The following is a 13,941-nucleotide window of genomic DNA, read 5'->3' as shown; positions in this document are numbered from 1 at the left end:
AGCAGTGAACTCCCCAATCATATAGTCAGTATGTGGGTTTTCCAAGATAGGACATGCATCCTCCCCACCAACACACCCAGAGCAGGTGCCAGAGAAGCTGCTCCGAGCTCATGAGCGAGCATGTTGTGGGGAGACTGCCACAGCCAGAGCCTCTGGAGGCCAAAAGGACAGAGACAGGAAGGGAGCTCCCATCTCTGCTCATGCTTAAGAGCAGGCTGCCCCAGCCCTTGGTGGTGAGAAGGCTGCCCCCAGCCTGGCAAGGGTGGGTGGAGACTCCGAGATCCTCTCAGGCTATTGGGGACTGTACCAATGCCCTGCTCCCAGTCCAAGGCCTACACTCCCTACCCTGATGCAGCTGACCCCATGGGGTCAGAGGAGGCTCATCTAGTCATAACAGCCCCAGAGCCCCACGGCAGCCCTGCCAGGCAGACGTCCCCACCAGTCAGCAGAGCCAGGCACCCTGAGCACGTGCCCAAGGACTCTGGATCCTCCTTCATTCAGGCCGAGCGGGGGAAGGGACCATGAAAGCCCACCTCTAGGCACAGGGACACCTGCAGCAGCCTCCTCCTCCCCTTGACATATTGGCAGGAACAGGCCTCAGGAAGGGAACCCAGCTATGACCTCAGCCCCAGCCTCCCAGGAGGTCCCTCCTCCCTCAGATACCCTCCTGGGAAGGCAGCTTCCTGTGGACCCTCCGCTGGGCCCTGGCAGGAGTCTCATTCCAGGGCTAAGACCTCACCTGGAGTCATTCCTATCCCGCACTCCATGCCCCCCATCCACTTGCTTCTGCAGCACTTGACCACTCTCTGGTCTGGGTCTGCATGGCCCAGGACCATGTTGTGGATGAGCCGGGGTGAAAAGTAGCTCTAGCCCAACAGCAGAAACCTGCTCCCATCCTGCTGCCCCCAAACCCTTCCAGAAAAGGCTCTAAGGACAGCTCCTGGATCTTTGCTCTCAGACCCCCGGCCTCGCTTCCTGCACTCCATGGGAAATTCTTTCCTGGAGTCAGGTGTCACTGCCCCTCTGGCTGTCCCCTTCACTGAGCCAACAGGCCCAAAATAGCCCCAGCTGTCAGCGGGCATCCATCTCAGCAGAGCTGGGGGCAGGGCTGGCTGGACCCCCAGTCCACTGTGGAGCAGTGGTGGGGAGTAGGGGGATTGGGGAGGAACAGCCCCAGCCTCCCAGTCTGGCTGCTCCCTCCCTGCAAGAGGGCCCAGCTCAGATCACCATGGGGTAAGGGCTGGAATCCAGGGCCCCAACCAGAAAGCGGCACACCCTGCCTGGAACCCCACCCCAAGCCCCTCTGTCCCTTAGAGCCATCCATGACCTTCAGCCAAGCCACCCTAGAAGGAGGGGTGGCCCCTGCCCTTGCCCACTCTGCCTCCTCACCTCTCTCTACAGGAGAACTTGGGGCAGCAAATGCCCAGGCCAAGGGCTCAGATGGTGGGACAGGGGCCACCCGGTTTCACCTCCCTGTGAGGGCCCAGGACCGACACAGCTCCAGCCTGTCCTCCACACTCCTGCCGGTCCTCAGACTGGACAGGGACAGAGGACAGGCAAACGCTGTCAGCTGGAGAAGGCTGGCCCGCCCCCACCCTGCCCCCACCACAGACCAGGCGGCCCAGCCCAGCTCCAAAATAGCCTGGCTGTCACTGCCCTGATTGGATTTCAGGGAGGCAAAGGGCAGAGGCTCAGGGTGGCTGGGGGAAAGGAGGAGACCCCTGATGATGTGGGCCTAACACAGCCCCTGGCTGGTCAGGACCCCTCCTCAATCAATGTTTGGAGTGCAGGCTGGGAGGGAGCCCAGGAGAGCAGGGACCACCCTCAGGGGACCCAGGATCATCCAGGGTGTACCACTGACTGAGCTAAGATACTGGTCACATTGGGTAGTCAGAACCTTAGTTTCCTCACTGACACAGTGGGGCACAGAGGATGTGGGAGCCAAGCTAGGTGTCAGGCAAGGAGGACATGAGCCCTGAAACTGGCTCAAGGGCAGGGGTAAGGCAGAAGTCTGCCCATGGAAAGGCCCTGAGGTCAGGTGGGGTGCAGAGGCCGCCTTTGTATCCTGCCCTGGCTCTGCCCTCAGGGAGAGCCAGGGCAGGATACAAAGGGAGAGCCTCCTGTTTTTGATCTAGGTTCCCTAGAGGCAGGGGACTGGACTTTTCCTAGGAGAGGCCCTACTGGGCAGCCCCCTACATGGTTCCCAGTTAGGGCCCCACCAGGCCAAGCCCACCTGTGTCCCTGTACAGCCTGGCACCCTGACCACACTTATCTCTGGGTGGAGGCTTTGGGGACAAGGAGTGGGGGCAGCCCTCTTGGAGTCACCTACAACACCTACCCCCTATCCTTCTTGCCCAGCCCCCGGGCTAGGCTCCCTACACCTGCCTGATCCACGGCCTCTCCTTGGTCCCCTGGTGGGTGCTCCCAAGGTCTTGGTCATCTCAAGCCACTGTAAGAAGACTGAGGCTTCAACAGCATTTATTGCTCTTGGTTTTGAAGGATGCAAGTCCGAGATGAAGGTGCTGGCAGATCAGCGTCAGCTGAGTACCCCTTCTTGGGTCTCAGCTGGTGTCCCCTCGCTGTGGCCTCATGTGATGGAGAGAGACCTCTGGTCTTTCTCTCCTTATAAGGACACTGATTCCACCATGGAGGCCACCCTCACAACTCTTTCTAACCTTAATCACCTCCCAAAGGCCCCACCATCTCACACGTCACATTGGGGCTTGGGGCTTCCACATGTGAATTTGAGGGAACACATTCAATCCATAGTACCCAGTGATGAAGAAAAACCCCAGAGGGGGTACTCAGCCCCCATGGCATGACCCTGGGGACCCACAGCTGGTGCATGTGTGTGTGTATGTGTGTGTCTGCTGCATAACTCCTAAGACACAGCCATGTGAGGGGGAGGGGACGGCATGCTGGCTAGCTCTCCTGGAATAAGGAAGGCCCAGAGGAGGTACACGTGCGCTCTGCACACTTTTTATAGAGGAGCCCCTATGTTTTCCACAGCCCTCCCTCCTCCTCCATCTCCTCCCCATCTTGTGTCCTCTATGGCCCATCCTCCTTTCTGTTCTTTCTCTGGGTCACTGTCTCCACACTCCCAGTGAAGGACAGGCCTGTGTCTTCAATCCTAGGAGATGAGAGTCTCCAGGCTCAGCATCCCCTAGACCTCTTGGCTCTTAAGACCCACTCAACTCCTTTCTTGGGGACAGGTCCCAGGTCGGCTGTGCATCTCTTGGCACTCACAGGAGCCCACTCTCTTTGGTGTTCCCATTCCAGCAGGAGGTGCTGCACACTTGGCCAGACAGGTGTTGTCAACAATCCGTGCACCCTCTGCACCCATAGAAACAGTGGCAGCCACCTCACGGGGCTCGGCAGTAAGAATAGATTCCCATCGCCCACTGGGTCCCCTGAGACTGTCAGTGTCTCTCTGAGGACACTCCTGCTTGGGCGCTTCCCATCCCCAACTGCTTTCACCACCAACTGTGTTCCTCAGATCAACACTCCCATCCTCAGGGAAGTTAATGCAAAACCAAGTGGGTTCCCAGGGTGTCTCTTATCTCATCATACACAGAGTCCAGGTAAAGACACAGTCGTATATTCTGGGGGAAGAGGGTTTCAATCCCTTGTAATTTTTTAAGAGGCAGACATTTGTGAAGCTTAACTCACTTGTGAATAATGCAGGTGAAGCCAGTGCACATGAAAAACAAAGATGTGTAGTAACACTTTCCAGGGCTTCACATCAAGATCTCCCTCGAATCCCCATTGTCCCCCAACACAGTGTTTCCCATTTTACACAGCGAAACGTGAGGCGCAGAGTGGCTGGAGTGATCTGCTCCAATTTACATACAGACAGGCATCACCCAGTTTCTCCTGAGTATAGATGACAAACAGCATTACCAGGGCAACAGGATGATGCCGTGTGTCATCACAGCCTGCACGGCATCCTGGAACCAAAAGGGAGCATTAGTGACAAAATAAGTAAAATCCAAATAAACTCTGGAGCTTAGTTTTGAAAAAGTGTGTAGCAACTTAGAAATTCTGTGGAGGCACAAAGGCAAACAGTTTGAAGACAGCAATCCTGCTCATAGGTAGACAGAAGGGGTTTTTAAATTTTAATTGCAATTGACACTCAATACAATTTTATATTACGGCAGGTGTACAGCATAGTGGATATGCATTTACATAATTTACAAAGTGATCCTCTGATAAGTCTAGTACCCGCTTGGCTTTATATACGGTTATTAAAATATTATTGCTGTAGCTGGGACTTCCAATGCTGAATGGCAACGGTGAAAGTGGACATCTTTGTCTTGTTTTTGATCTTAAGGAAAACACTTTTAGCTTTTCCCCGTTGTGTATGATGTTAGCTGTGGCTTTGTCATATATGGCCTTCTTTATGTTTGCTCTATTCCCACTTTGCTGAGAGTTTTTATCATAAATGAATGCTGGATTTTGTCAAATGCTTATTCTGCCTCTATTAATATGATCATATAATTTCTAGCCTTTATTTTCTTTATGTGATATATCACATTAATTGATTTGTGGGTATTGAATAAATAAATAAATCCCACTTAATCACAGTATATGATCCTTTTAATGTATTGCTAAATCTGGTTGCTAATATTTTGTTGAGGATTTTTGCAGTTATGTTCATCAGGGATATTGTCCTATAACTTTTTTTGTGTGGTGTCTTTGTCTGGTTTGGGAATCAGAGTAATGGTGGCCTCATATTATGAGCTTGGGAAACTTCTCTTCAATTTTTGAAATAGTTTGAGAATGATAGGTGCTAATTGTTTTTTGAATATTTGATAAAATTCACCTGTGACTATCTTGTCCAGAGCCTTTTTAAATTATTTAATTGGTTTCAAGTATACAGTACATTAGTTAGACATCTATATAGTTCATAAAACGATCCCCCTTTTGCTCCCTCCCTCTCCTGACCCTCCACCTAACCAACATATTAATGCTAACTGCATTCCCTATGCCGTGCTCCCCATCCCCATGACCATCCCTCAGCTACTAATTTGTACTTCTTTAACCATTCATCCTATTCTCCCAGCCCTTCAAAGCTCCCTCCCTCTTTCTGTTACCAAATTGTACATTATATTTGTGAGTCTGTTTTTGATTAGTTTGTTCATTTTAGTCCTTAGATTCTGCATATAAGTGAAATCATATAGTGTTTATCTTTCTCTGCCTAACTTAAATACCTTCTAGGCCCATCAAAACAATATCTTTTTTCATCTCCTTCCTTTTAATCTGTGTGTGTCTTTTAATCTGAAGTGAATCTTTTGTATTTTTTCTTCTTAAAGAAGTTCCCTCCAACATTTCCTATAATACTGGCTTGGTGGTGATAAATTTCTTTAGCTTATTTTTGTCTGGGAAGCCTGTTATCTGTCTTTCAACTCTAAATGATAGCTTTACTGCATAAAGTATCCTTGGTTATAAATCCTGGGTCTTCATCCTGTTGAATATTTGTTGACAAGCCCTTCTGTCCTGCATAGATTCTTTTGCCAGTCTTATGGGTGTTTCCTTATAAGTAATTATCTGTTTTTCTCTTGCTGCTTTTAATATTCTTTCTTTGTATTTAACATTGGCATTTTAATTATGATGTGTCTTGATGTGAGCCTCTTTGGATCCCTGATTTTTGGAATTCTCTTAGCTTCCTGGGGTTTTATGTCCATTTCCTTCACCATGTTAGGGAAGTTTTCCATCATTATTTCTTCAAACAGCTGTTCAACGTCTTGATTTTCTTCAGTTATGCCAATCAGATGGATATTTGGACCTTAATAGTGTCCCATACGCTCCTTAAATTATTTTTATAGTCTGGCATCTTATCTCTTGCCATTCTGGTTGAGTGTCCTTGGCTTTTCCATCCTCTAGATAAGGTATATGATCCTCTTCTTTATTCGCTTTGCTTATTCCTTTGTTTATTCCATTTAATATACTTCTCATCTCAGATAATGTGCTCTTCATTTCAGACTGGTTCCCATTTCCATTTTATGTTATTTATCTCTTTGCTGAATTTATCTACACTTCCCAAACGTTCATTGAGCACCTTTATAACCAGTGTTTTGAACTCTACATCTGTTAGATTACTTCGCTCCATTATATCTGGATCTCTGTTCTGTTCTTCCATATGGTTTCTGCTTCTTTGTCTTCCCATTTTGGCTGCCTTTCTGTGTCTGTTTCTATGTACTAAGGAAAGCTCCTAAGTCTCCTGGTCTTATTAGTGTGGATTTGTGAAGTAGGTATCCAGGGGCACAGTACTGAGAGGGGTTCAGCTGCAAGCCAAATGTAGCCCAAGTCTCTGCCCCTCCAGGGCCACCTGTTAAGATTTAGCAGGCAATCCACAGATGCTGTGCTTATAGTTACCTTAAAAGACCACACCAGAATTCGAGGCCAGCTGCCTCCAGTGCGAGTCTAGTTGCTGCTCAGCAAGGAGTACCTGACTCACTGAGGACACACCTAGATGTGGCTTGGGTAGGGTCACAAGTTGGGAGAAACAGAGTGTCAGGGAATTCTCTGGGCAGAGAGATCTCTGTTATCCAGTGTGATGATGTCATGGCCATGGTCACACTGTGTCCATGCACTGGGAGAGGAGAGGACTCAACAGAGAACAATGGATACCTACGGCACGTCTATACAGAGTGAGTCTTGACTAGGCCCTCAGTCCAACAACTCAGTGTCCCCCTGTAAGTTCCTGGTGCCCTCTGTGAGGAGCCAAATCAGCACTGGTGCTCAGAGCAAGGAGGTCTGTCACCTTGAAAATCCGCTCGCGGGCATGGCCACAGCCTCCATCTCACTCAGCTGCTCGAGACAGGATAGCCCCATTTCCTCACCCTGACCTACCTTCTGCTGTTGCAGGGTGCTTTCTTGGATTTCTCCCTAGTTATATGGCTTGTTCTCCTAGATTCCAGGCTATTTTTCCTTGCTGCTGCTCCTTGTTTCCAGCACAACTTTTATTTGGTCGCCAGAGAGATGAACAGAGCCTCTATCATCTATGTCATTTTTTTCCCTGCGTCCAGAGCTTTTGTTGGGAGTTTTTTAATTACGAGTAACATTTCGTTAGTAGCAATCAATCTATTCAGATTTTTTGTTTCTTCTCGATTCAGTCTTCAAATATTGTATATTTCTAGGAATTTTTTCATTTTTTCCAGATGGTCCAATTTATTAGTATAATTGTAGTATTTTTAAAATAATCCTTTGTATTTCTGTGGTGTCAGTTGTCACATCTTTCAATTCTTATTTTATTTATGTGGGTCCTCTCTTTTTCTTGATGAGTCTGGTTGCAGGTTTATCAATTTTATCTTTTCAAAGAACCAGCTCTTCATTTCATTGATCTTTTGTATTGTTTTTCTAGATTTTATTTCATTTATTTTCACTCTGATCTTTATCATTTCCTGCCTTTTACTCACTTAGGGCTTTGTTTGTTCTTTTTCTTTAGTTCCTTTAGGTGTAAGATTAGATTGTTTCTTTGAGACTATTCTTGTTTCTTGAGATAGGCCAGTATTACTGTGAATTTCTCTCTTAGGACTGCTTTTGCTCCGTCCCATAGATTTTGGGTCATTAGGTTTTCATTTTCATTTGTCTCAAGGTATCTTTTGATTTCTTTCTTGATCTTATTGTTAACCCATTCATTGTTTAGTAACATGTTATTAGGCTTCACATGTTTGTGTTTTGCAGGGTTTTTTTTCTTGTAATTGATTTCTAGTTTTATATCGTTTTGGTTGGAGAAGATACATGATGTGATTTCAATCTTCTTAAATTTATTGAGATTGGTTTTATGGCCTAATGTATGGTCTATTTTGGAAAATGTACCCTGTGCACTTGAAAAGAATGTATATTCTGCTGCTTTGGGCTGGGCTGAAATGCTTTTAAAATATCAATTAAATACATCTGGTCTAATGTGTCATTAAGGCTGCTGTTTTCTTATTAATTTTCTGTCTGGAAGATCTGTCCATTGGTGTCAATGGGGTGTAAAGTCCCCTACTACATGACTGTCGATGTCCCTTTTTATGTCCATCAATGTTTGTTTTGCATATTTTGGTGCTCCTGTGTAGGGTGCATAAATGTTTACCAAAATTATATCCTCTTGTTGGATTGATCCCTTTTTCATTATGTAATGATGATCTCTTCTTATAGCTTTTGTTTTAAAACCTATTTTGTCTGGTATAAGCATTGTCACCCCTGTGCTCACTTCAGTAGCACATATAATAAAATTGGAATGACACAGAGAAGATTAGCATGGCCCCTGCACAAGGATGACACGCAAATTTGTGAAGCATTCCATATTTTTTTATGAACTATATAGATGTCTAACAATGTACTATATACTTGAAACTAATTTAAAAGAAAAAAGTATTGTTACTCCAGCTTTTTCCCATTTGCATGTAATATCTTTTAGCTCTTTTTACTTTCATTTGTGTGTATGTTTTCAATCTGAAGTGGGTCTCTCGTAGACAGCATATGCATGTGTCTTGTTTCCTTATCAATTCAGTCACTCTATGTCTTTTGATTGGAACATTTAATCCATTTAAATTTAAAGTAATTATTGATAGGTACATAGTTATTGCCACTTTATTATTCATATTTATGTTCTCCCCCTCCTTCTTAAAACAGTCCCTTTAACATTTCTTGTAAAACTGACTTTGTGGTGATGAATTCCTTTAGGTTTTGTTTTGTTTTGTTTTGTTTTTTGGTCAGGGAAACTCTTTCCCTCTCCTTCAATTTTAAATGATAGCCTTGGTGGGTAAAGTAATCTTGATCGTAGGTCCTTGCTTTTCATCACATTGAATATATTGTGCTAATCTCTTCTGGCCGGCAACATTTCTGTTGTGAAATCAGCTGACAGTCTCATAGGAGGTCCTTTGTAGGTAACTAACTGCTTTTCTCTTGCTACTTTTAAGAGTTTCTCTCTGTCTTTATCCTTTGGCATTTTAATTTTGATGTGTTTTGGTGCAGGCCTCTTTGAGTTCATCTTGTTTGGGACTTTCTGTGCTTCCTGGACTTATATGTCTATTTCCTTTGTCAGGTTAGAGAAGTTTTCAGTCATTATTTCTTGAAATAGGTTTCCAGTCCCTTCCTCTCTCTCTTCTCATTCTGGTACCCTTATGATGCAAATATTGTTACACTTGATTTTGTCGCAGAGGTCCCTTAAACTATCCTCATTTTTTTTAATCTTTTTTTTTTTTTTTTGCTGGTCTGATTCAGTGTTTTCTGCTACCTTATCTTTCAAATCACTGATATGATCCTCTGCATCAGCTAATCTATTGTTGATTCCTTCTAGTATATATTTCATTTCAATTATTGTATTCTACTTTTCAAATGATTTCTATGTCCTTTTTTTAATGCTTATTATCTCTTTTTTGAAGTTCTCGTTAAGTTCTTTGAGCATCCTTATAACCAGTGTTTTGAACTCTGTGTCCGGTAGATTGCTTCCCTCTATTTTGTTTAGTTCTTTTTCTGGAGCTTTGTTCTGTTCTTTCACTTGGAACATATTTCTTTGTCTCATCATTTTGGCTGCCTCTTCGTGTTTGTTTCTATGTAATAGGTAGACTTGTAGTGTTCGCAGGGTAGCCTTGTATAGTAGGTGTCCTGAGGGGCCCAGTAGTTCAGTCTCCCTGATCACCTGAGCCAGGTGCTCCAGGAGTGTCTCTTGTATAGGTCTGTGTGTCCTCCTATTGTAGTTGAGCCTTGGATGTTGTTGGCATGTCAGTAGGTGGGATTGACATTCAGTCTAAAGGGTTGTGAGGGTTGGTCACAACTACAGAGTAGGAGCTGCTGTTTAGGGCCTGACTCCCTGGAGCTCGATTTGCCCCAGTGCACTGTGCTGCTTGCCAAGGCCCCCCCCCCCTTTGGGTCTGCTGCTTGTGGAGCAAATTGAGCAGTGCACTGTTGTGATATGAAGATACCCTTAGAGTGTGTTGGTCCTGGGGCCTTTTGGGAGGGGCTCCCCTGCAGGCCAAGGTCAGCAGCTGCCTGTGACCAGTCCAAAGTTACCTGGCAGGAGCTACAAAATGATCCATAGTTGGTCACTGCCTGTGCTGAACCTGGTGGTACATGGCAGAGGCCATGCTATGAAACTAGGCCACTTGACACCAGTACTGAGCCTGGGGCAGCTCAGCAAAAGGCACAGGGCACCTGGAGGACTGCAGGCTACTCATAAGTTTCAGCTGCTGAAAGAATCTTGGGCAGTATGAGAGTTGGTTGAGGCAAGGTCCCGAGGAGTCACCAGGGTAGAGCAAGTGGATACCACCAGGTTAATGCAGATTCGGGTTTGGCTGAGTTGTGAGGGGGCCCAACACAGGAAAGATGATGCCCACCTGTAGGCTGCACAGGAGAAGGGCTAGGCAAAGAGACAATAGTGGCTATCCCTCCAGCCCTCGTCCTGAAGCCACACAGGTCAGATTATCCCTGCATGTCTCTGACACCCCATCCCCCAGCCTCTGTCCCTCTGTTGAAGCCCAAGGTGAGCACCTGGGAGTGAGAGAGTCTGTGTGTAGGCTTTTTAAGAGGACTCCTGGGTCTACAGCCACCTTAACTGTCACCTGAACAGATAGAATCCCTGCTGATTTTCACAGCCAGGTGTTGTGAGGACTTCTCTTTCTGGCACTGGTGCTCTGGGCTGAAGAACCCTGCTGTGAGGCTGGAACCCCTTGCTCCTCAGGGGGGACTTCCACGGTCAAATTATTCCTCCTGATTTTTAATCCCACCATGGATATGGGACTAACCCCTTCAGCATTTCCACCCCTCCTACCAGTTTCCATGTGGATTCTTCTATACGTCCTTAGTTATAGGACTTCTGTTTAGTCTTCAGGTGGTTCTCCAGGTTGATTGTTCTATAATTTAGTTGTAATTCTGATGTGGTCATGGGAAGAGGTGAGCACAGCATTTATTTACCCTGCCATCTTGTCCGGAAGCTGCGCCTGGTAATTTTAACAGAGCAGAAACTCAGAAGCTGAAATGTCTGCAAGAACCAGTGCTGAGGTAGGGAACAAGATCAATGATTAGAAAGAATGGACCAAAGAATAGGACCATTGTATTCTGGGCCACTTCTACATATTCCAACCTCACATGCTGTTTTCTAGGAAATCCAGTCCAAAACAATAGTCTTTAGAGAATGACAGAGTCAGTTCTGAGGAGCTGCAGCAGCTGCCACTCTTCTCAAAGGAAACTTGATTTCACAAATCTCACGGAATCTCAGGAGTTCTTACGAGGAGGGCAGGAGAGTCCTGGGATGAGAAACCCCTGGTGCCCCAGGTGTTGGAGACCCCTGTCCCAGACCCACTGTAAAGAGTCTAGCTCATGCCACCTGTCAGGCAACCCCCAATGCTCAGGGGTCTGGACAGAGGGTTTTTAATCATACTGTTGCTTTTGATGGAGAAACCTTGGAAAGAACCTATATGGCCATCAATATGAAAATGGATAAAGAATGATCATGTCACTGGGCAGTGAGTGCTACACATCAGTTTTAAAATGAGCTGAATCGTATGCAGAGTTAAGTCTAAAAGGCATAGTATCAGTAGATAAAGCAGGCAATCAAATGAAAAAGAAAAACCCCATTATCCCTTCACCCACCCACCCCATGGTTTTTGTGTTCCCACTGCCTCCCCTCTGCCGAGACAGTCTACACCCACAGCTAAAAGCTGAGAATGAGGGGAGGAGGGGCGGCAGGGGGCTCAGAGGGGAGGAGATGTACCAGAAAGACAAGGGAAGGAAGCCCTGCCTTGCACAGCAGCGTGGGTGAGGAGGCAGGGTTGCAGAGAACCCCTGGGTCCTGGAATCTGGCTCTAGGGTCTTTCAGGTCCCCATGCTCAGTAATGTGAACCCCAGAAAGAGCTCCAGGACATTCTCAGTGTGGCAGGACTGGAAGGGGGCCCTCAGCCAGGTGGTGAGGGCCCAGGAGGAAGGGAGAGACCAAAGGACACCTTGGGCTGACCACTGACTGTCCTGTGTACAGGCAAGAGAGGCTGCCAGGCTGGCCTGGCCTCACTTACCAGGCTAGTGGGGGCACTGGGAAGGGGAGCTGGTTCTGGGGGTGCTGGGTTTTACAGGTCTCTACGAGAAGGATCCATGGACCCCTCCTGGGTTCAGGGAGGGTGCCCCACTGGATCCCTGGGGTATAAGGAGAGCTGGCGCCTTGAGGAATGAGGTCAGGGCCTCAGGGCACATACATGCAGAGGAGAGGGACCCAAGAGAGGAGTTTACCAGCGCCCTACTTGTCTCCCTGTCCATGTGTGGGCTGTCCGCTTTTGGGTCTGAGTGCCCCATGCTGTGGTGGGCGTTGTCCTGGCCCCATCCTGGTCCCCATAGCATGTACCAGGGGACGGTGTTCCTGGACAAGCCACGTCCTTCTCCAAGCTGAGCTCCGGGTCCCTGCCAGGACTGCAGCAGCCCCAAAATAGGAGGCTGCCTTCTCTGGTCCATGGATCCCGACTCCCTGGGGTTGGTCTTACCCTGGCCCCACTGCAGGGTAGCTGCAAAAATCCAAGAGCCATGACAAGTGCTACTGAAAGGAAGTTGTCACAAAATTCCAACATGCACCAGAAACAGTGAGGCCTAAACTTGGATCAAGAGAACACCACACTGGACCCTGCAGTTATTGGATTATGAAGCACTGATTTCCTCCCAACAGCCACAAAAGGCTGTCTCGGTGGTGGCTGCCCTCCAAAATGTTAGGAGAAAGAACTGAAGAGAAAAAATAAAAACAGACAGTTCTGCGACATCAGTTATGGGGACAGTCTACATGGCTGAGACCAGGTCCTAGTGGAGAAGCCTCGTGTAGTCAACTCCCACCCAAGGCCAGAGGGAGCCTGCAGGCCACTGCTGCCTGCATTCCAATGTCAGAAGCCACAGAAGACTGAAAAAAAAAAATCCAGAAAACTCTTAGCAAATTGATAACTGTGGTTATTGCTAGAGGTGGGGTGTTCTAATTTGACATCCTTATATTATTATTTGAATTTTGAACACCAAGAAAAAGAAATGAAAGACAAAAATTAGTTCCAGGAAAATTGAGTGGCTCTGGGAGCTACCTGCCCCTCGCTGGGGAGCCCCACAGAGGTGATCTTCAGGTGGAGGGGAGTGGACAGTCCACCAAGACCACCCAAGATGAAGGTCCCTGTCCTGGGGGTGGGATGACTCAGATCTAAATAACAGCTTCTGTAACATGACATGCCCCCTCTCTGTGGGAACACCACCTTCCTTTCTGCTGGTTTTATCACAAATATCTCTTTTCAAAGTCACCTTTCTCCAGGAATATTTCAGGAGCAAAATAAAATCTATTTGGAGTAAGTAAAGTTGACTCTGACAGCAGTAAAGTATTGACAACAGACACCACACACATGGATACCATGGAAATGAAAGGATATCGTTGCCCTTACATATTAGAAACAAGCTAATTAAGTTTTTTAAAGTAGAACTGTATTCCCAGTTATTAATGTGTGTTGAATTGCATCATAAAGCTAAGAAGACCTTTGTCCTCTTTCCCCTGCCTGGTCCACTCCTCTCTTCCGGTCAGGACATCATGCATCGTAAAGTTCATTCGACAACAATAAACGTTGTGGAGGAAACAGTCTCCAATTCCAATCCTCTCATTCTTCTAAGGATAATTCAAAAGTGGTTGTCCTCTCTGTTTCCATTTCAAGACCAAAGGGTAGATGCCCTTTATTTTCTTCTTTTTGTACCTCTTAAAAACAAAGTCATTCATTACACATTTAGATCAATTAATGCCAGAAATGAGGAATCAAAAAAAATGCTACTTTTTCCAAGTTAATTGTGCAGAGGGAATGTAGCACATGATGTATGGGCTCACGCTGTCTCTGTTAGAATTGTGTTATGGGTGTTTGTGACAGTGAAGCCTCTGCACTCATCACACAAAATGGGAGTCACACTGTTCTCATGCTCAGGTTTACATCTGGGTACTTCCAGCTGAGCTTTAGG

At 46.6% G+C, this 13,941-nt stretch overlaps 1 protein-coding gene and 1 non-coding gene across 2 annotated transcripts in view; one reads left to right on the top strand and one right to left on the bottom strand.

Moving 5' to 3' along the window:
- OBSCN (obscurin, cytoskeletal calmodulin and titin-interacting RhoGEF) overlaps nucleotides 1–1,521 on the bottom strand; it is a 176,250-nt gene extending 174,729 nt beyond the window's left edge. The window contains 1 exon segment of the mRNA XM_036225074.1: nucleotides 1,390–1,521. The gene's annotated coding sequence lies outside the window, so the exon portion shown is untranslated.
- A 6,671-nt stretch (nucleotides 1,522–8,192) lies between these two features.
- LOC118605835 lies at nucleotides 8,193–8,299 on the top strand. The gene has a single exon (XR_004952245.1). It is a non-coding gene; the product is annotated as a U6 spliceosomal RNA (small nuclear RNA).
- The last annotated feature ends 5,642 nt before the right edge of the window (nucleotides 8,300–13,941 follow it).

The sequence above is a fragment of the Rousettus aegyptiacus genome, unplaced genomic scaffold (assembly GCF_014176215.1).
Source record: "Rousettus aegyptiacus isolate mRouAeg1 unplaced genomic scaffold, mRouAeg1.p scaffold_m13_p_7, whole genome shotgun sequence".
Lineage (NCBI taxonomy): Eukaryota > Metazoa > Chordata > Mammalia > Chiroptera > Pteropodidae > Rousettus > Rousettus aegyptiacus.
The sequence above is the reverse complement of the archived record's forward strand: the minus strand, read 5'-3'. Positions and strand labels throughout refer to the sequence as shown.